Source organism: Nicotiana sylvestris, chromosome 3 (genome assembly GCF_000393655.2).
Source record: "Nicotiana sylvestris chromosome 3, ASM39365v2, whole genome shotgun sequence".
Lineage (NCBI taxonomy): Eukaryota > Viridiplantae > Streptophyta > Magnoliopsida > Solanales > Solanaceae > Nicotiana > Nicotiana sylvestris.
The window spans coordinates 16,563,873-16,586,631 of NC_091059.1; the positions used below are offsets into that span (position 1 = coordinate 16,563,873).

Sequence of the window (22,759 nt, forward strand, 5' to 3'; positions counted from 1 at the left end):
GGGTGTCTATTGCAGGTCCCTTTAGTGGGGAAGGGACAAGTTTTTGGTGAAGTCAGAGATGGATTGTACCTGTTTCAGCCAACTAGAATAGAGTCTATCTCTCCCAAAAGAGAGAAAAAATATGTAGTTTCCATTCCAAAAGGGAGAAATTCCAGTGTTATTTCTACTTCTGTTTCCTTTTCAGTACCTTTAGCTAATGTTGCTACATCTACTGTAAAGCAATGGCATGTTAGGCTAGGGCATTTGCCCTTTTCAGTAATGAGAAGACTACCTTTCATTAAGTTTCCCTCTAAGTTTAATTGTGTGTGCCACATCTGTCCTCAAGCTAGGCAAACCAGAATGCCTTTCCCTTTGAGTCATATTAAAAGTTCTGCTATCTTTGATTTGATTCATATTGACACATGGGGGCCATTCAAGACTGTGACTTATAATGGTTATAAGTATTTCTTGACTATTGTGGATGACTATAGTAGAGCCACTTGGACTTTTCTCTTAAGTTCTAAGGGGAATGCCTTTTCAGTTTTGAAATCATTTCTGTGCATGACAGAGAGACAGTTTAACTTGAAAGTTCAAAAAATCAGATCTGATAATGCCATGGAACTAGGAAAAGGTTCAATAGAGGCAAGTTTTCTTGAATCAGAAGGGATTATACATTAAACCTCTTGTGTTTCTACCCCTCAACAGAATGGAGTAGTTGAGAGGAAGCATAAGCATCTTTTGGAAGTAGCAAGGGCACTTTTATTTCAATCTAAGGTGCCCCTCCAATACTGGGGAGAATGTGTACTGACAGCTACATATCTGATCAATAGAATCCCTTCTAAGGTTCTGAATGGATCAACACCCTATGAGGTATTGCTTGGTAAACAACCTAGCTATGAATCCCTCAAAAGTTTTGGTTGTTTGTGCTATGTCTCAAAAGGTTGTGTGTTCCTCGGATATGCACAACATCAGAAAGGTTACAAGGTTCTGGATCTTGACACTAAAAGGGTGTTTGTGTCTAGAGATGTTAGGTTTCATGAAGATCAATTCCCTTTTCTTTTCCACTCACCCCTCACATCTGATTTTCCTTTTTTTCCCCAGGCTAAGATTCCACCAGATACCTTAACCCATAGCTCAACAGAATACTCTTCTAGAACATCTCTACCAACCTTTTCACCTACATCTACTCACTCCTCACCTAGCAGTTCCTCTACATGTCCTGGTCCCTCTACTTCAACCGACATCAACCTAACACCTTCAGACTCTGCTTCTACTTCATGTCCTTCTTACTCACCCATTCTTTCCAGATCATTTTCTCATTCATCAATCAGCACACCTATTCCAATTCCACCCCCACCAGTCAGAAAATCTGACAGGGTAACTCAGAGACCAGCCTACTTAAATGATTACATTTGCAATAGCATCTACCTATCCGACCTTAGTTCCTGTCTATCTAAACCTCTCAAGCCAAATGTATTTTCTTTCAATGCTCTTTCTATAGACAACCAGCACCTCCTTCAATCTATTTCTACCACATCAGAACCTAGTAGTTATCTACAAGCTTCTTTGCATCCTGGTTGGCAAAATGCCATGGATGCTGAAATTTCAGCACTTGAGATAAATAACACCTGGGATGTTGTATCCTTACCACCAGGGAAGAAAGCTTTACCCTGTAAATGGGTGTACAAGGTGAAACATAACTCAGATGGTACAATTGAAAGGCTAAAGGCTAGGTTGGTGGTGAGGGGGGACATTCAGAGAGAAGGGATAGATTATTCAGAAACTTTTTCACCTGTGGTAAAAATGACTACTATCAGATGTCTTTTGGCTGTAGCTGTTAAGAAGGGGTGGAATGTGTCACAACTCGATGTTAATAATGCCTTCTTGCATGGGGATCTGCAAGAAGAGGTCTATATGAAATTCCCAGCAGGTTTGTCCCCTTCTCAACCTAATCTTGTCTGTCGACTAAGGAAGTCACTCTATGGTTTAAAGCAAGCGTCGAGGCAATGGTATGCTAGGTTAGCTGGGGCTCTGAGCTACAAAGGTTACTCCAGCTCTCTAAATGACTATTCATTCTTTTTCAAGCAATCAGGTGATTTAATCTCCATATTAGTTGTATATGTGGACGATATACTACTCACAGGTAATGACACCACAGAAATTGCACAACTTGCAGCTTTTCTACACTCAGAATTCAAAGTAAAACATCTTGGCCCCATTCATCATTTTTTGGGCATGGAAATTCTCAGAGAAAAGCATGGTTTTATAATAGGGCAAAGGCAATTTACCTTAGAACTTTTGGCTGAATTTGACTGCACAGGTCCTGCTGTATCTTCACCTCTCGACCCTTCCTCTAAATTGCAAGCTGATATGGGAGAACCTATGCCTGATCCTACCATTTATCGCCATCTTGTTGGAAAGCTCAACTACTTAACAAATACTAGGCCGGACCTCTGTTTCGCTGTCCTCTGTTTGAGCCAGTATATGCAACGCCCTTGCATGTCTCATTATTCTGCAGCTTTGCGTGTCCTCCGCTATTTGCGCACTGACCCTTCTCAAGGGATCTTTCTTACTGCACATCCCTCCTTTGATCTACTCGCTTTTTGTGATGCAGACTGGGCGGCTTGTAGAGATTCTCGCCGGTCTGTTAGTGGATTCTTCATCACCCTTGGTGGAGCTCCAATCTCTTGGAAATCGAAGAAACAAATCTCAGTCTCTATGTCCTCCGCAGAAGCGGAATACAGATCTATGAGAAGGGTGACCGCAGAAATAACCTGGTTAGTCCGATTGCTTGCAGATCTATCAGCACCACCCACTTTACCAGTGCCTGTACACTCGGATAGCCAAGCCGCCATTCACATAGCTCGTAACCCAGTTTTTCATGAACGAACCAAACATGTGGAGTTGGATTGTCACTTTGTTCGTCAACAACTTCTGTCCGGATTGATCTCTCTCTCATTTGTTCCGTCAGAATCTCAGCTCGCCGATCTATTTACCAAACCCTTATCTGGGGGTTCTCATCGGAGATTTTTGTCCAAGCTGGGGGTCCATTCTCTCCCCTCCACCTTGAGGGGGGATGTTGAAGAACAAAAGAAGAAGCAGCATCACAGAGACAGAGAGACAGGAGAACAGACGAGGCATCAAAGTAAAGAAGAAGAAGACAAAATGAAAACGCATTGATACTGATAAGTGGACAGTGACGTGGCAGCATTATAGCTGTTGATACTCAGATCAGAAGATCTAATCCTGACCGCTGGATTAGAACACATAAACACATCCTGGCCATTCATTTATTAGTACCATACACATGAGTGAGCACATGCCCACATTTGTATTACTGAGCATGCACTAAAAGTGAGTATGGACTCACATAGTAAACAATACTATTGTCTAGGAATATTATATGTACATTTGTTGTATCTATAGGATGTAATGTATATAGCAGCTACAGGGTGAATATACAAGATAAGAAAAATTCACTGCATCATCAGTCCTCTCAATCTTTCAAAAGCTCATGCCAAGAACTGAGTCTTGTATCATAACTTTGTTGAACACTAAAATTTCAGACCTAAAACATCACACAACATGGATGCCATATAAGCAAACTAATGGTAGAATGCTATCCCATGTACACCAAATGCCCCAAAAACAGGCTAAAATCAAATAACATGTACAACATATTGAGGCGTTCGAATATCACATATAATGTTCATTAAACAATTAATCCGAGATGTTAGACGAACGATGCCATGTAGAGCACAGCATACAGTTGCCTTTGTAAGCATAAACTTTAATTCATACCAGGATCTTGAATATGATAATCTTACATGTAATTGCCATAGAAAACATACCTGAAGCGAAATCCATTGTCTTGAAGCGGAAGCGTTAATTCAAAACTGGTTTCTCGTCTCTTGCCCTAACTTTATGTTACCGCCGCCTTTAGAGATGGAAGAGAGAATAAAAATACGGTAACCCTAATGGGTGGGGAGAGGACCAATTTATAGAGGTTCTCACTTAATCCGGTACGTCCATCAAGTAACCGATCGGACGGATGAGATTTGCTCATTAATTAAATATTAATTATGGGCCTAATCTTATTGGGCCACATACACGTAAGAAAATAGTTTAATATAGGAACATTAGTTGCGCATAAACAAATCTCTTCTATAATGTCCATCATAAATACCACAATACGATAAACTAGTAAATGTGAGTTATGTCGGTTATACATAATTTGTCTACATACTCCCTTCCATATACTACAACATTAGTAATTTATCATCAGGTTCATAAGCTATAAAATATTATGGTCCACAATAATGTCTCCTTGAAACTTATCCTGTAATTTCTCAAAACAATAATGTGTACACCATTATGAGAAACAGGAAATCATTAATGTATATCAGAAACATATAAATGAGCTCAGAGTGTCAAAACATCAGAAATACATCAATCATAAGTACAGCCAAGACCCATTCTATGTACATGTTCTTTAAATATCTTTGGTTGTAAACCTTTCGTTAACGGATCTGCAATCATGAGATCAGTTCTAATATGCTCAAGTGACACTCTTTGTTTCTGAACTTCCTCCTTGACGGTAAAGTACTTCAATTCCATGTGTTTGGCACCTTTAGAGTACTTATCGTTCTTGGAGAAGAATACTGCTGCAGAATTATCACAGTAAATTTTCAGCGGCTTGGTAATGGTGTCGACAACCCTAAGTCCTGAAATAAAGTTTCGCAGCCATAATGCATGAATTGTGGCTTCAAAACATGCCACAAATTCTGCTTCCATCGTGGATGTAGCAATAACAAACTGTTTGGCACTCTTCTACGAAATTGCTCCTTCAACTAATTGGAACAAATAACCAAACGTGGATTTTCTAGTGTCAATACATCCAACGAAATCTGAATCCGAGTATCCAACAACTTCCAAATGCTTGGATCTCCTATACATGAGCATGTAATCCTTCGTTCCTTTCAGGTACCTCAAAACTTTCTTTGCAGCTTTCTAATGATCAATTCCTGGGTTACTCTGATATCTTCCTAGCATTCCGACCGCAAAACTAATATCCGGTCTTGTACAAGTCTGAGCATACATCAGACTACCAACAATTGAAGAGTAAGGAATTGATTCCATTTCCTTTCGTTCTACATCATTCTTAGGGCATTGCATGAGACTAAATTTGTCCCCTTTTTGAATTGGAACAATTCCTGCTGAATAATTATTCATGTTAAATCTCTCTAGAACTCTTTCGATATAGCCTTTCTGAGACAATCCCAATAATCCTTGTGATCTATCACGGAATATTTCTATTCCTATCACATAGGATGCCTCACCCATATCTTTCATTTCAAAATTCTTAGAGAGAAAATCTTTAGTCTCACGTAATATGCCTAAATCATTAGCAGCAAGTAGAATATCATCAACATATAGGACTAAAAATATAAACTTGCTCCCACTGATCTTTTGGTATATACACCGATCAACGGTATTTTCCACAAATCCAAAAGATGTTATGGTATCATTAAACTTTATATACCATTGTCATGATGCTTGTTTAAGTCCATATATTGACTTCTTCAGTTTACACACCATTTGACCTTTTCCTTTAGTTTCGAAACCCTCTGGTTGGTCCATATAAACTTCTTCCTCGAGGTCTCTATTAAGAAAGGCAGTTTTCACATCCATTTGGTGTAACTCTAAATCATAATGAGCCACTAAAGCCATAATAATTCTTAATGAGTCTTTCTTTGAGACCGGCGAAAAGGTCTCTTTATAATCAATGCCTCCTTTCTGAGTATAACCCTTGGCAACAAGTCTGGCTTTGTATCTCTCAATATTGCCATTTGAATCGCGTTTGGTCTTAAAGACCCATCTACACCCGATTCTTTTAGAACTTTTTGGCAATTCAACAAGGTCCCAGACTTTATTGTATTCTATGGATTTTAACTCTTCCTTCATGGCATCAATCCATTTGTTAGACTCATTACTTTCTATGGCTTGTGAAAATGAAACCGGATCCTTATTAAGACCAATGTCAAAATCCGACTCTTGCAAATAAACCACGTAATCATCCGAAATAGCCGATTTTCTAACTCTTTGAGATTTTCTTAATGGCATTTCTTGTGGTTCATTTGTGTCAGATATTTGTGAGTTAGTTTCTTCATAAAGTATTTCATCCAAATGTTGCTCTGTGTTGTCAAAGCGTTCTTCAACAACTGGAACAATATTTGGTATTTGTGTGGAAGTAGGCACATTTCTGAGTAATAGAATATTGACCCTCACCTCTTTAATTTCCACACTTTGCTTTTCAACACTCCCACTAACTTCACCATTCTCAATGAATCTTGCATTACCGGTTTCAACAATTCTTGAACTATGGTTTGGACAGTAAAACACATACCCTTTAGATTTCTCTGGGTAACCAATAAAGTAACCACTTACTGTTCGAGAATCTAATTTCTTTTCTTGTGGGTTATAAACTCTAGCTTCCGCTGGGCAACCCCAAACATGCAGGTGCCTTAAACTAGGTTTCCTTCCTGTCCACAGTTCAAAAGGGGTCTTTGGAACTGCCTTACTAGGAACCCTATTTAATAAATATACATCGGTTTTAAGAGCATACATCCACAATGATTTGGGTAATGAGGAATTACTTATCATGCTCCTAACCATATCCATAAGTGTTCGATTGCACCTTTCTGCAACACCATTTTGTTGAGGTGTTCCTGGCATAATATACTGTGCACATATGCCACGTTCCTCGAGGAACTTTGCAAATGGACCTGGACATTGTCCTGATTCATTATATTTTCCATAATATTCACCACCTATATCTGACCTAATGATTTTCACCTTTTTATCTAATTACCTTTCAACCTCATTAACAAACACTTTGAGAGCATCTGCTGCTTGAGATTTTTCTTTCAGCAAATAGATGTATCCATAACGTGAAAAATCATCGATAAAAGTGATAAAATATTTCTCTCCACCAAAAGATGGAACATCAAAAGGTCCACAAATATCGGTGTGTATAATTTCAAGAAGCTGGGTGCTTCTTGTGGCACCTTTCTTACTATGCTTGGTTTGCTTTCCCTTAATGCAATCCAAACATATAGTAAGATCAGTAAAATTTAGATTCGGAAGAATCTCATTTTTTACTAATCTTTCTAACCTTTCTTTGGATATATGACCCAAACGTCTATGCCACAAGTAAGCAGAACTTTCATCTAGTGAACTACGTTTTATTTCAACATTATGTTGAACAGTAAGAAGGGATTCAGAAAAAGCAATATCGAGTTTCAATTTATATAAACCATCACTGAGAAAGCCAGAACCATAAAAAATAGCATTCTTATATAAATTGAAACATCCATTTCCAAACTTTAAATCAAATCCAGAAACATCAAGTCTTGAAAGAGAAATCAAATTCCTAGAAACTGAAGGTACATAAAGAGTCTGTAATAGATCAAGGTGACGTCCAGTCTCCATGATCAAACGATAAGTCCCTATGCCTTTAATTGGAGCCTTCATACGATTTCCCATGAATAAGAAATCCTTATTTGGATTTGTAGTTTGGATCGTAAGGAATCCCTGCAACGTAGTAGATACATGAGCAGTTGCACCAGAATCAAGCCACCAAGTATTATTAGGAACTTCTACTAAATTTGATTCGAAACATACAAAAGCACTAATTGTACCTTTCTTTTCGAACCAAGCTTTACGTTTCAGGCAATCTTTCTGATAGTGTCCTTCCTTGTTACAGAAACGACACGTATCTGCCTTATGTTCCTTGTTAGTATCCTGTTGAGCTTTAGCAGGTACTTTCTTCTTCTTGAACTTGTTGGCCTTCACTTTAAGTCCTTTACCAGCTCCTTGACCCATGAGGTTAATTGAATGATTCCCTTGTTTCTTAAGTCTCGACTCCTCCTGAGTAAGCATACTGGACAATTCACTAACATTCCACTTATCCTTAATAGTGTTATAGTTAATTTGAAAAGGTCCATATTCAGGAGGTAACGAGTTCAGAATAAACTGAACCAAGAAGGAGTCATCCACTTTCATCCCCAAGGTCTGAAGTCTTGCTGGAATTTTAGTCATCTCGATGATATGGTTTTGCATACTACGCGACCCATCAAACTTCATGGTCATGAGTTCAGCCATTAGTGTACCAGCGAGAGACTTATCTGCAGAACAAAAACGTTCTTCCACAAACGTCAGGTATTCTCTGTCACTTTCTGTTTGTGGAATAGTACTCTTAATGTTGTTGGCAATATTCATTCGCATAAACATAAGGCTTAGCATGTTATAGCGTTCTCATGCTTTATAGAAAGACTTCTCATCTGCACTGCTCGAATCAGTAATGACAGCGGGCTTATCATTCAGCAGAGCCAAGTCAAGATCCATCACACCTAAGTGGAACTGGACTTGTTCACGCCATTCAGAGAAGTTCAATCCATTGAACATAGTAACAGACGAAGCAAGCGAATGAAAAGGAATAGCTGCAAAATAGATAATACATGCTCACAAATCAATATGGATTCAACAAAACAGTTAAAGCATATCGCAATTCTCCTTTGGGTAGATACTACGACACACTATCATAATTTAAATGTCATTTAGTCTATAATAGGTAATTAAATATTTTTAACCAAATATATATGCCATCTTTGGACAGACAATATATATTTGATTAAGAATATTAATTTACCTCATCATATTCACTATTCATAGAATAATTGATTCACCTTTGGGTAAATCTTTAAGTTCTAGCAATAGTGAAAATTAATTTATCCACTAATTTTTTATTATAGGCATTTCATTAATTTCATGGATAAACTACAATTTTATGTATGCGTATTTTCATAAACAAACTAGTTTGGTTACTTTGGTGACTAACAAACTATATAACATAAGTGCACACACAAAATAGAGATCATAAGTTTATATGCATGTGAATACTTTAAACAATCTAGTTTGGTCACTTTGGTGACTAACAAACTATATACACATTGATCACATACATAAAATAAACAATAAATCGTTTCACCAACCTAATAGCCCAAAACAGATTACTATACTGTCCAAGAATTTTAAAAAAAAGTTTCAAATCAATTTATGGCATTAAGGCATCATTAACGTTACTCCTGTATCATCAAATTCTTGCGTATCAGTATAATCGTTATCTTCTAATATCATAACCTATATAATACAAAATTTATTCAAGTACAGAGAAACAATTTTGTTTATCTCGGTCAATAAAGAAGATGCTGCCCAAGGTCTTTAATGACTCAGGCGTTGAAGAATTATTTCACTGGTTGCACCGATGATTTAAAGCATGATTTCAAAATTACCGTAGGTATACATAATTTCAAAACAGCAACTCATTCGCAAAGGTTTATTATTTTTAATGAAGATTATCAATTCAAGTAATCCAGGCTCATGATACCACATGTAAGCATAATCTTTAATTTATACCAGGATCTTGAATATGATAATCTTACATGTAATTGCCATAGAAAACATACCTAAAGCGGAATCCATTATCTTGAAGCGGAAGCGTTAATTCAAAACTGGTTTCTCGCCCCTTGCCCTAACTTTATGTTACCGCCGCCTTTAGAGATGGAAGAGAGAATAAAAATACGGTAACCCTAATGGGTAGGGAGAAGATCAATTTATAGAGGTTCTCACTTAATCCGGTACGTCCATCAAGTAACCGATCGGACGGATGAGATTTGCTCATTAATTAAATATTAATTATGGGCCTAATCTTATTGGGCCACATACACGTAAGAAAATAGTTTACAGCCTTATGTTGCACTTGGTGCACTTTGATGTCCTAGCCAATTGATGTGTTGCTTAAGTTTAGTTGCTTTACGTCGGAACAAATTGAAAAGCTGCATGCTTCAAAGACTTACTATTAACACTCGATATTCATATGGGGAGCAAGAACCTAAGACAATGCTGCATTGAGAAACAGAACCATATTGGTCTCATCTGAAAAGGTCTTTCGGCATAAAGGGGAAATCTGAAAGGTTCTCTAAATCATCACACAGGCTGCTCACCTGTACCATATTATTATTTTCAAGCTTCAAACCCTGAATCAACCTCTAGTCGTCCACAGAAAAAGGAAAAAAAAAAAATTCACCCGCTCCATAACATTTCTATCCCCGAAAACATCGTTTATGTTCCTTCATCTGTTGAATGTTGATGAAGAGCAAAGCTCTCTTCAATACCTATTTTCTATCACAACAAAAACCAAAACCATAGTAAACAAACAAAAGTGACCAATACTAAGGAGTCCAGTAAATGACAACCACATGATACCTAAATAAATTAAAATAGAAAGACAGAAAGTTCCTCATCTAAAAATGGTTAAGAGAATTTAAGAACCAAGGAGTAGTTAAACAAAATGAGTAGAACTCATTCTACTGTCAATTATTTCCTGTTTCTAATGATATGGAAAATCCTTCCTCTTTTGAGAAAAAGAAATTATGTTAAAACAGCACGATTCCACGTCTCAGCCAACTGGCCCAATCCAAAAGACACAAGACAGAATGAGTACTCAATGCACCAAAAATGCTTGGTCAAGTTAAACTTTAGCCGGGAAGAAGCATCAGAAATATTCTTATAGTTCACAACAACTTCAGTACATACCTGCCTTGCAACCATCAGTAATTTGAACCTCGTAAAATTAGATTAAGCCTGCAATTGATGGTTTTAAGCCATTTGATAACATGAGCACATCTTATAGTATGTGACCTGTCATTTTAGTTTCTTATATCTTCCTTCTTGAAATACTTTAAAGACGCATTTTATGATAATTGTTTAACCCTTAAAATACTTTTTAGGGTCAAAGCAATTAATTTTATATTTTGGGGCACTATAACAACATATTTAACTCACTTTTCCAAATATAGACAAGATAAAAAGGAATAACAATTGAACAAAATAATTGAGAGATAAAAGGAAAGAGAAATCTTATTGAGGTTAGTAGCACTTCTTCCGTGTAACAATATTGAATTGCCAGAAATAGAACAACGAGATTCAATAATGTGATTGAGTAGTTTTCGGATGGGGATACAATGTAAGGAATATGGGTATAGTATTTCTATCTGTAACTGATTGCCTTGTCTAGCTCCTGTTTGTTACTGTCATTTATTACATTTATTATACGTTATATAACTAATGCTAAATCGATGGCGCAATAATAGCAAATCCCGTGCAATCCGGGATTAAATGATTCTTTCCTTATTCGTGTTCATGAACGACCTTCCATAACATGCTCAAGGCTTTTCCTTCATGGTCAGTTCCGGAACTAATAGTTCCGGTACTAATATACATTAGCTTTGAATGTGTTTTACACGTCATTCTTCAATAACTTTACTGCCAAGTGTTGCAATCTAATTGATCCACGTGGTGAAGTTATTTTCCACTAATATCTCAACTGAATATTAGAGAAGTGGTAAGTTATTTATGGCGAGAATATTTGCCGCCTCTTCCCGAGATCATAATGACGTGCTGCAAAAGTGAAGAGACATGTGCCGCCTCCATTTAATGCTCGAAACACGTGGCAATATGATTGGTTCTAAGATTTGTAGCGGTTTTCTAGGCACTGACGGCTCTGTGACAGTCCCACGATGTAACTCTTTTCTATAAATATGAAACCATAAACCCTCAAAACCTTTTTCTACTTTCTTTGCCTTTGCCTTCCTAGAAATATTTTCTACTTTTTCGTTCTTCGCTTTCAACCACTTTCTTTATCTTTGCAATGACTTCCAAATCTTCTACTTCTTCTAACCCTACTACATCTCCACGCCGTGATGTCATAGTTAACGTACTTCCTAACGTGGTAGCTCCAGTTAGGTCTAGGAGAAGAGAAGGAAAACTCCATAGCCTTTGCTCCATAGCGAGTAGAGGCGGTACTACTTCCACTAAGGAAAGTTCTTCCAAAACTCCTTCAACCTCCAAAACTTCTTCTAAGGGAAAAACCAAAGATACCACAAAAACTTCAGTTGAGCCTTTAATCTCTGAAATTATTCTACAAGATTTTTTTTTTGCAGCCGACTGTGCTGAGTAGAAAAAGAAGACTAGTCAAAAGGATGGTCGTAGTCAGGTCATCTCCCAGTTGTTCGCAAAGAGTGCCATTGGAGATCCAATTTTCCAGTCGAAGCTCCTCGTGAAGACGAATGAATAACTAGCTACTGCGAAGGTTATTCATTCGTGTATACTTATTCGTTCACCCTCGGGTTCCAACCTGCATAGATCCGGTGATCATAAAGTTTTGTTGAAACTTCACCTCTGCCTTCGTAATTGCCAGCTCTGAAGTCATCACTTTGACTTGTTGCTGAAGAAATTCCTTTTGTTTATCTGATTCTTCTTTGTCAAGTTGAAGGCTTTCCGATTGTCAGTCTCCATAGACAATTCTTCAACCCGATGCTCATACCAAGCAACTCTCTTCATCAACTCCTTACCAGTCAAGTTAAGTTGTGGTAAAGAAGTTTAAAATATTAAGCAAATTTAAGGAAAGAGATAAAAAAAAGAAGGAATCATACCTTGAGAGCTGAATGAACCATGTCATTTGCGAGGGGTAATTGAAGAGTAAGACTTCAATCTGTTCTTTTCAATTGGACCAATGAGTATTAACCAAGGGGCAACCTGGTCCAGTCTTTTCAAGAGATTGACGTCTTTCGAGATATCTACTACAACCTGCCGCATTTTTCCTTTTCTCGAAGGACCAGCCTCATCATGAACAAGAATGGAAAGGACTGGTACCAGAGCTACGGTAGATTGGTTACCGCTAGTAAAACCCGAAAGATGGTCTTCACCATCGTAATCACCAAATTATTGATCAAATACATCCTCAGTTGACACAGGGACTGGTTCAACACCTTCATATCCAATGCCACCACAGAGGTATCCTCAAGCTCATCAACTAACTGAAACTGAGTTTCAGAAGGGTGAACTCAAGATTGGTTCGACCACCTTCCGACTCAATTTGTTTTCTACTGGAATGGGGCCTCTTTTTGAGAGGGCTAAAGTCTTCCTCCTCCTCGGAAGCAGGCGCCCCTTTATTTTTTCTTTTCGATGAGAGAATGCTCAAAATACGTTTCTGAGCTACGTTGACATTAAGTCTAATAGCTGGACCAGAAGGAATGGTTACAAAATAAAAATGCAGAAAAATACGCATGATATAGAAGAACTTACCGTGGGTCTTCACTTTCCCACCATTTTATTTTGGAAATGGACTTCCAAGTTTTTTGCTCCATTGGAGCGTAAGATAACATTAAAGCAACCAAATCATGGAAACTCTGAACTTCCCCAAATACTTCCATGGTCGCTGCAAAAGGTATATAAAAAAGTAGCATAAATAAAACAAAAGCAATTTAAAGACGGCGAAGGAAACTTACGTCTATAATCCCACTTCTCGAGAAATGGAAGATTATCATGTCCTACCAATTCTTGGGTAGAAACAACTACAAACTTGTTGTCCCACCACCTATCATGCTCGTCCTCGGGATTGACGATAACTCGTTTGCTTCTTGTCGTGAGAGTAAATATAGCGACACGAAAAAGTTTGCGAGCGTATAAATGGAGAAGATGGCAAAGAGTGAAATTTGTCGAAACTAAACTTGACAAAAAGCCAAGGCACACCACTACTATCCAAATTACCGGGTCTATCTGACCGAAACATACGTTAAAGTTTCGGCAAAACCCTATGATCACTAGATATATTGCAGGTTGGAACCCGAGGGTGAACGAATAAGTATACACGAATGAATAACCTTCGTGATAGCTAGTTATTCGTTCATTTTCACGAGGAGTTTCGACCGGAAAATTGGATCTCTAACATCACTCTTTACGAACAAGTGGGGGATGGCCAAACTGATATGGGAAGGGTAATGGTCAGTTGGATCATTATGGCCATCCTTTTAACTTATCTTCTTATCCCACTCGTCATAATCGGCTGCAAAAAAAAAATTCTTGTGGAATAATTTTAGAGACTAAAGGCTCAACCAAAGTTTTTGTGGTATCTTTCGCTTTGGTTTTGCCCTTTAGAAGAAGTTTTGGAGATAAAATGAGTTTTGGAAGAACTTCCCTTAGTGGAAATAGTACTGCCTCTACTCGCCATGGAGCCAAGGCTACAGAGTCTTCCTCCTCTTCTCCTAGACCTAACTAGAGCTACCACGTTAGGAAGTTCGTCGACTATGACAGCCTGACGAGGAAATATAGAAGGTTAGAAGAAGCAGAAGGTTTGGAAGCCATTACAAAGATAAAAGAAGGTTGAAAGCGAAGAACGAAAAAGCAGAAGAGATTTTTAGGAAGAAGGCAAAGGCAAAAGAAAATAGAAAAAGCCTTGGAACTGACCAAGAAGGAAAAGCCCCGAGTTGAACACAAATAAGGAAAGAATCATTTAATCCTGAATTACACGAGATTCGCTATTATTACACCATTGATTACGCATTAATTATGTAACGTACAATAAATGCAATAAATGATAGTAATGTGCAGTAGCTGGATAAGGCAATCAGTTACGAATAGAAATACTATTTAAACCCATGTTCCTTACATTGTATCCTCATCCGAAAACTATTCAATTATTCTCTCAATCACACTATTGAATCTCAATATTCTATTTCTGGTAATTCAATATTTTGCTTACATGGAAGAAGTGCTACTAACATCAATAAGATTTCTCTTTCCATTTATCTCTCAATTATTTTGTTCAATTGTATTCCTTTTATATTGTTTATATATGGAAAAATGAGTTAAATCGATTGTTAGTGCCCCAAAATATAAATTAAGTGTTTTAACCGTAAAAACTATTTTTAGGGTTAAAGAATAATGTAATTGCTTATTTCTAGTCCTCAAGCACCTAGAAAAGATAAGGATGTGGTTGATGAATTGAATGAGTTATGGAGTAATGATATAGAGACATTTGGTGCATCAACTATAAAGCACTTCTAGATGCATGACCACAAAAGACTTTCCAACTTACAGTAAGGGCTTAAATTTTTTGCCGTCCATGATGCCTAAATAATACTCCCTCTGATCCACTTCATGTGAACCTTTTCGGCGTATGAGGGTCAAATTGACTTTTTTTTAAGTCGAACATAGTATTTTCAGAATTTTTGAAATAAAATTAACATATTTAGAAACTACCTAAAAAGTACTTTAGGACACAACAGTTAATAATTCAAAATATTTGCAGAAAATCCGGTCAAACAAAATCTTGTTTGACTCCCCAAATGGTAATAGATTCAGATAAAGTGGAACACATGGAGTAGTAAATTAGAAAATTTTATATTTCATTGGTATAATACTTGCAAGTTGTATATAGTTAAGTTATATAAACTACCTTTTAACATATATTATTTCTTATGAATCATGTAATTCACATGAATGGAGCACTAAAGGATACATGGAATGTATATTTGAAATTAGAATACATTTTTATAAAAGTTGAAAGTAAGATTTGTTACATGGGTCACAGTCGGTATCTTGAACCCAATCACAAGTGAAGTAGTGGAAAATTTGTGAAAAGTAGAAAAAACTTGAAACCAAAAGAGCTATTAGGAAATGATGTCATACAACAATTAGATTTTTTTTATAACTAATAGATCATGCAAAACACCCAAATAATAAGAAAAATAAACACCATCCTGAAAGTCAAATCAAGTGAGGAAAGTATTTTGTTTAAGTTACCATACTGGGAGAGTTTGAAGTTACGATATAATTTAGATGTCATGCACATAAAAAAAAATATTTGTGAGAATCCTTTAAGGGCATCATTCAATATTGATGGAAAAATTAAGGACACATATAGAGCAACACAAGACCTTAAGGATATGAATGTAGGAAAAGAACTATGGTTGCACCATAATAGTTCCAATTATACGATGACACTTGTTATTATATGTCAAAAAAAGGAAAAGGAAAAGAATTTTGTGCAATTTTAAAATATGTAAAATTTCCTAATAGTTATGCTTCAAATGTATCGTGGTGTATAAGCATGAATGATGGTAACATGACTGGATTAAAAAGTCATGACCACTATGTCCTTTTACAAATTTCTAAATACAAATAGGCACCATTCGTTACAAGTGGACATGATAGTTTTGCTCAATTATCTTAGCATCATTCACGCTTACACACCGCAACATTTTGAAGCATAACCACTAAGAAACAAATTTAAGAATGCACAAATCTTTTTTTCCCTTTTTTGACATATCATAACAAGCAAATAGTCCAGTACAAATGGAAACATTTTTTGCAACCATAGTTCCTTCTTATGTTCATATCCTTAAGACAGTGTTGTCAAAGGCGAAATCTCTAAAAAACGCTCTAGGTCAATTGGGCTTTAAGAGCAAAGCGCAATTTAATTGCGGGCTTTAGTTAAAAAAGGCACAATGCAAAAAAAATATATATATGTAATTCAAGAGAAAGTAACAAATTCATTCCTATTGTTTTCCTTAATAACTAATACACTTATTTGTCGATTATATTTGTACTATAGCATTACTCCATTCAAGATAGAACTCATGAGCAATAAGGGGTACGTTGTGATGCCTTGCCTATACTGAAGCACAGCTTAAGTGAGGCGAAGCGCCCTCCCTGAGATTTTTTGAGCTTCAGGGCTTAACCGCGCCTTAGATGAGCCTTTGACAACACTTCCTTAAGATCTTTTCTTGCTTTATACGTGTTCTTAATTTTCCAATCAATGTCTCCAGAACCCCCATACAAATATTATTTTCTATGTACATTACATCTTAATTATGTTGCAACTTCAAACTCTTCCGGTATAGTTGTTTCAAATAAAATACTTTTCTCACTTGATTTGACTCTTCAAGATGACGTTTATTCTATTTTAGTGTTTTCTTGATCTATAAGTACCTATAAAGTTTAGTTGTTGTAAGATATTATTCCTAAAAGAACTTTTGGCTTCAATCTATTTTCTATTTCCCCTTTAAATTTCTTACTTCTCTATATTTAATTGAGTTCAAGATACCGATAGTGACCCATGTAACATATTTTACTTCTTAACTTGTGTGAAGACATATCCTTATTGCAAATAGGACATGCCATGTACTCCCTTAGTATTTCATCCAAATAAATTACCTAATGGTTGATTCATATGAAATAATATATGTTAAAAAATAGGTTTATAGTTGCGCTGTATAAAACTTACAAGTATTATACAAGTTAATTATATACACTTTTCTAATGTACTACTCCTTTCTTTCCCGTTTATGCGACCATATTATGTTTTAGTCTGTTTCAGAAAAAATGACCACTTTCTAAATTTGAAAACAATGCAACTTAATTTTCCCATTCACCAATAATGACAAGCTTTCATAGACAAGCAAATGTTATAGTATGTTTAATACCAGAAGTTTCAAAATCATTTCTTTCTTAAACTTCGTATCCAGTCAAACAAGTTATATAAAATGAAACAGAGGGAGTGTTATTTAGACATAATGGTAAAGAAATTAAGTAGTTACCATAAGTTAGAAAGTTGTTTGCAGTCATAAAACAACAACAAGCATCTTGAAGCACATCCTGGTTAATGCATCAAATTCCTTTATACCGTCACTCCATAACTCATTCCATTTATCAACCATAGGATTCAAATAAACATCAATATCCTTTTTAGATACTCGAGGATTAGGAGTAAGCAGTGACATTATTATAAATGGGTCCTTAAAACATTTCCAAGTAGGAAGATTATAAGGAACTAAAATGACTAGCAACATATTATAAGATGTTCTCACGTTACCAAATGGATTTAAACCATCGGGTGCAACGTCAATTCTAATTTTAAGTGGTTCTCGTGCAAACCACAGATAATTCTCGTCAAACTCTTGCCAAGCTTCAGAATCAACAAGATACCTCAACTCATTTGCCTTCTCCAATTTTTTTTTTCATGCCACCTCATGTCCATACTTGTTTTTCCACATGTAAATAACATTTGATGTCTTTGGGCTCTTGGCTTCAAGGGAAAATACTATAAGACTTTATAAGGAATCGTTTTATCCTTTCCCTTAAAAACTTTCCACGCTAAAGTACCACAATGTCGACAGCTTGTCTCCCTAATTAGGGGAAAGGCAATACCCCCTTACACCCAAACTTGCGTCAAAATGTCAGTTACACACTTGAACTTTGGCGGTCCTTACCCCATATATTTGTTTGAAGATCTACAATCTCCGGGAATTTATACAGGAGATACAAATTAGTTAGGCATGTTAGTCTATTTAGTTTATGTCCAATGTTTGCTAAGAGTTTTTTAGTCCTGTTAGAAGTTTATACACCACTAAAAAAAGAAAAGAGCCTCTTCTACTAACAAAAAATTTATAGTATTGGACTAAGAAAAACTTTGTTTTATAAAGTAATACAATTTATTAATGTTTGACCAAAAAACCATGCTCATATATAAGAGTATAGAATTTCTCTTGGATTAAGAAGATTATATGGAGCGATATGAACAATGAGGATTGATACAACTGACTCCAATTTGCTATAGATTGAGGCATAGTTGTGCTGTTGTGCTAATTTGACGAAACTAGTGAAGGAATCAACCACAAGTCAAAATTGTGGAGATTAAGACAAATCAACCACAAGTCAAAGAATAAGGATTTTATGGCTATTAGAATTAAACCAAAATATATGCACTACAAGATTGCAACCATTAAAGAATAAAGGTTAAAGGAGATAGACAACATTGTAGTGCATTAATGCAAACAATTCTTGGATCAATATTCGAATAGATTATAGGATAGACAAAGAAGTAACATATAAAACTATAACATGATGACCGTATAAAAGGAGTTACATTGGAGTGTTGCAGGATAGCAGAATAGAAAGATTACCTAACAAAAAATTAACAGTAGTAAAAGAAAGAAAAGGTCTATAGAACAATTTTGAGACCACTAACACTACATAGAAGTAAATGTTGGACATCCAAGGTCCAACATAATCACAAGAAGAATGCTGTAGAAAATAAGAACGTTAAGATGGACATATGTTTGAGCAAAATCAGAAATGATTACATCCTACGAATGGAGCATATAGCATAGAAAGGATAAAATGTGAGGATCTTAATATGTTTGACTATGTTCTACGCACTCGATATGCATCAATCATTTGGTGCGAGAATATGAAAATCGAAGGTAATAAAATGGATAAGGTAAACCTGAAATTACTTGAAGGAAATTGTTTCAACTAAGACTGCAACACAATGGAAGCAAACAATCATCTAATCGGGTTTAAAGCATAGTTGTTGTCATTACACTTACATAAGGCCAGATATTTGTTAAGGATCTTTTTATTTGGATAGAGACTAGTATTTCCTGGCTGTAGTAATAAGAGTGAGATTTAGATCTAATTCCAGAGAACCACTTAAAAGACAAATTTACTATTAGAATGTAATGGACCTTAATAGAGGTTAATGGCTATGGAAGATTAATATATAACCAAAGTGAACTATTTTAAATTGAGGCGTAGTTGATTGAATGATATGGTATTTGAAAAACTACTTACTATAGGTTAATATATTTGTAATCTGCAAAAGCATTCCTAAAACTTTAAAACCTGCTCAAAACATACCAAAAAGTAACGTAGCTGAAAGACCGGTTTATTATTAAATATAAGAATATGTGGCATGCAAAGGCGAACTACTAGTAAATATTACACATCACATATCGGTTTAGACGGATGCCAATACTATGTCTATTTTCTTAAGCACCGCCCCCATTTTTTCTGATGCAATCAAGATCCAAATAGCTCGTTCAAACTATTCCCTAGTTCAACCAGAAACTCATAGAATTGATATGGAGATTTTGTTATATGAAAATAGTGAATGAAGATACAGATTTTTCCTCAGAAAAGAGGCAGGATAAAAGCTGACAAAAAACACAGCTATCTGTAAGGTTCTCAGAGAGTTCAAACATTCAATCAAAAGGTTAAGCATATAGTGCGCTTCACAGATTCAGAGACATAGTATAAAACCTGATTAGGGTGCAAAACTAGAGTGTTCACAACTGCTCGACTTTCATATTCCCTCTTAATGACCTGGTGCATATACTCAAAAGATTCAAATATATTTTTGATAACCTCAAAAGATTCAAATATATGTTGACTTAAAAGAGAGATGGAAGTTGGAAAGATAGCAAACCATCTGTCTCTGATATCTACAATACCTCAAATCCCAAATTTTTACAGTGCCAACCTCAGATCCTGAATACATCCAATTTTCATCACAATGGAATCTTACTGCCATCACAATGTTAGTGTGTGAATCAAAGCTATCTGGAAAAAGAGGGTGACAAAATCTTTGTTTAGCTTGGGGAACTCAAATCAACACAAAACTAGATATTTCAGAGCCACAACAAAGGAAAGCACTAGGTAAAACAAAAGCGCATTAAGAAAGGAAATAATAAAGAATTAGTCTATAACCTACCGGCTGAGGAATGTTCGAGTTAATGGTAAATAATCGAATGTAAGGATCTCCAGCAGCAGTCAGGAAGTGATTATCCAGAGTAATTTTGAGCAGATTGACTTGTATACAGTTCAAGAAAGGGAAAGGAAGTAAGTAAAGGCAGATGTATCACATAACTGGTCCAATAAAAATAAGTTGATTTAAAATGCAAATATTTTTCCATGCGATTTGACTGTCCATAACACCTTTCCCACCAATATAGTTCGTTTGGGCAGATGAAAAACAACTCAACTATTTTGGGGGTAAAGTTCACATACTTGATAAAAAATGAAGCTTGAGTTGGTTTCCCATTTCGCAAACTTGGCATCAAATTTACCCCGTAATGACATATGTCACATATATGCGAAAAGGCAATTTGGCAAAAACATTTTATATAAAAGCTCATTCATCTTAATTTCATTTTTCCTCCAAAAGAAAAGAAGTTATAGTCTCAGAGCATTATGCCATCTGCTAATGAATAATGATAAAGCACCCACCTCCAATAATGACCATATATAATGAAACTAGAAGTTGGCAAAAAACATCTAGGCAGCAGCAACAACAGTGAAAATAGATTGCTGCTGAATCAGCCATACTTATCCAGACATATAAGAGTCTTAATGTTACTATTTGAACAAAGCTCTTAACACACAGAAATCTCAAATGTTACTAGGATCACCAAGAAATTCTAAGAGTTGATATATGCTTTAATCATCAACTTATTATCTGTGTACATATCCATGTATAGAACAGAGAGGACCACATATAGAGGGGCATTAACAAGAATGAGGGCAAATTCCTGAAAGAAAGCAAAAGCATAACACATGAATGTGAGACCATGTGCTCCGACCTTTGTGTACAAATTTACCCAACATCCGTGCAAATGGAACGTAGTAGGGACTCAGTGGAATAGTCATAGTCAAGGTGCACGCAAGTTAATGGTATAGCATTTATAACCAAAAAAACAAAGAAAATAAAAAAACCAAAGAAACTAAAACGACCAAATATAAACTGAAAGCAAATATCTTACATGATCCTTCTCTCATAGATTAATTAAAGATAACATAAAAAAATATTTTTTACTGTTAAATACAAATAAAAGTGGTAAAAAGAATTGAAGTTAAGGAGACATACTAATACTGGGTACTGGAGGGATCTTTATTCCTTCTTTCTATTCAAATTCACACACAAAACAGAAAAAGAACTTTTCAGGCATTGGTGACCAAAATATTTGGCGTTTTCAACTTTTTTTTTTTGGGGGGGGGGGGGCGGGCGGGGGGGGGAGGGGGGGATTGCCTACATAATATACTGTACCTGAAAAATTAGGGATCAGATTAGATCATTGATTGATATAGCACTAGGGTTTTGCAAGATTTTGTGAGAGATACATACGCAATAAAAGGTTGAGTTGGGTTTGAACTTTGAACTTTGAAACCATTCTAATTTGTAGTGATGACAAATAAATACATAACGGTTATGCCGGTATGGCCCCTTCACTAAGATAAGTGGTACTTTAGTACCTTATGTATACTTTAGTTACACTTCAGCTCCCTAAGCTTTAAGTGGGCTTTGAGTTGCTCGGAGAAAAAGTCCAAAATAGTCCTTAAGGATGCTGGTTCCTTTTCATATGGAGTACTAAGAAAGTATCAACCCTTCAGCTTTTTATAATGGATTTATTTTTAACTGAAATTAGCTATATGATTTTCCTCTGACATGTTTCCAACTTTAATTTATCTAAAAAGAGAAGAGATAACAATAGAAATAAGTTAAACATTGGCACCACTTACTAATTATTAGCCATTAAGTAATGATATCAAAATAGCTAGAATAGAGTTACGAATGATATACAATATTCAAAAAATTTAGACAAAAAAGATCTCTTTAATGGTATAATTGAAATTCAATGAAAACATATAGATGAACCAATATAGAAAATTTGAGTAGGATTGGACATGATCTGGACTGATTTGGAGTCAAAATTCATAACCAATGATATATAACATTCAAAAAAACTAGGAAAAAGAATTTATTTTCAATTGGCATGGTTGAAATTCGTTAAAAATAATAGAGGAGGCAAATTTTAAACTTGAGGAAAATTAGAGGTTATTTGGACTGATTTGGAGTCAAGATTCATAGTTAAAATCGACTAGAAAATTTTCTCTGCGGGACATGTACTCATATTTATCTCACATGCAGATATACTGGATACACATTTGATACATATGGGATACACAGATGATACACGAGATACACATCTCATCTTTTTTAACGTTTGTCTTTGATTTTGATTTTGGCTCAACTTCAATT

The 22,759-nt window shown here is 35.8% G+C and overlaps 1 long non-coding RNA gene across 4 annotated transcripts; it reads right to left on the reverse strand.

Annotated features, from left to right (window-relative positions):
* Positions 1-18,388: 18,388 nt before the first annotated feature.
* LOC104210852 (uncharacterized) lies at positions 18,389-21,854 on the reverse strand. 4 transcript variants are annotated; one of them, XR_706982.2, is made up of 4 exons: positions 21,767-21,854; positions 21,587-21,623; positions 20,435-20,532; positions 18,389-20,283 (listed from the first exon to the last, which is right to left on the reverse strand). It is a non-coding gene; the product is annotated as an uncharacterized lncRNA (long non-coding RNA). The 4 variants fall into 4 exon arrangements; XR_706983.2 differs by lacking the exon at positions 21,587-21,623; XR_011405763.1 differs by having other exon boundaries at positions 20,435-21,623.
* Positions 21,855-22,759: the final 905 nt, after the last annotated feature.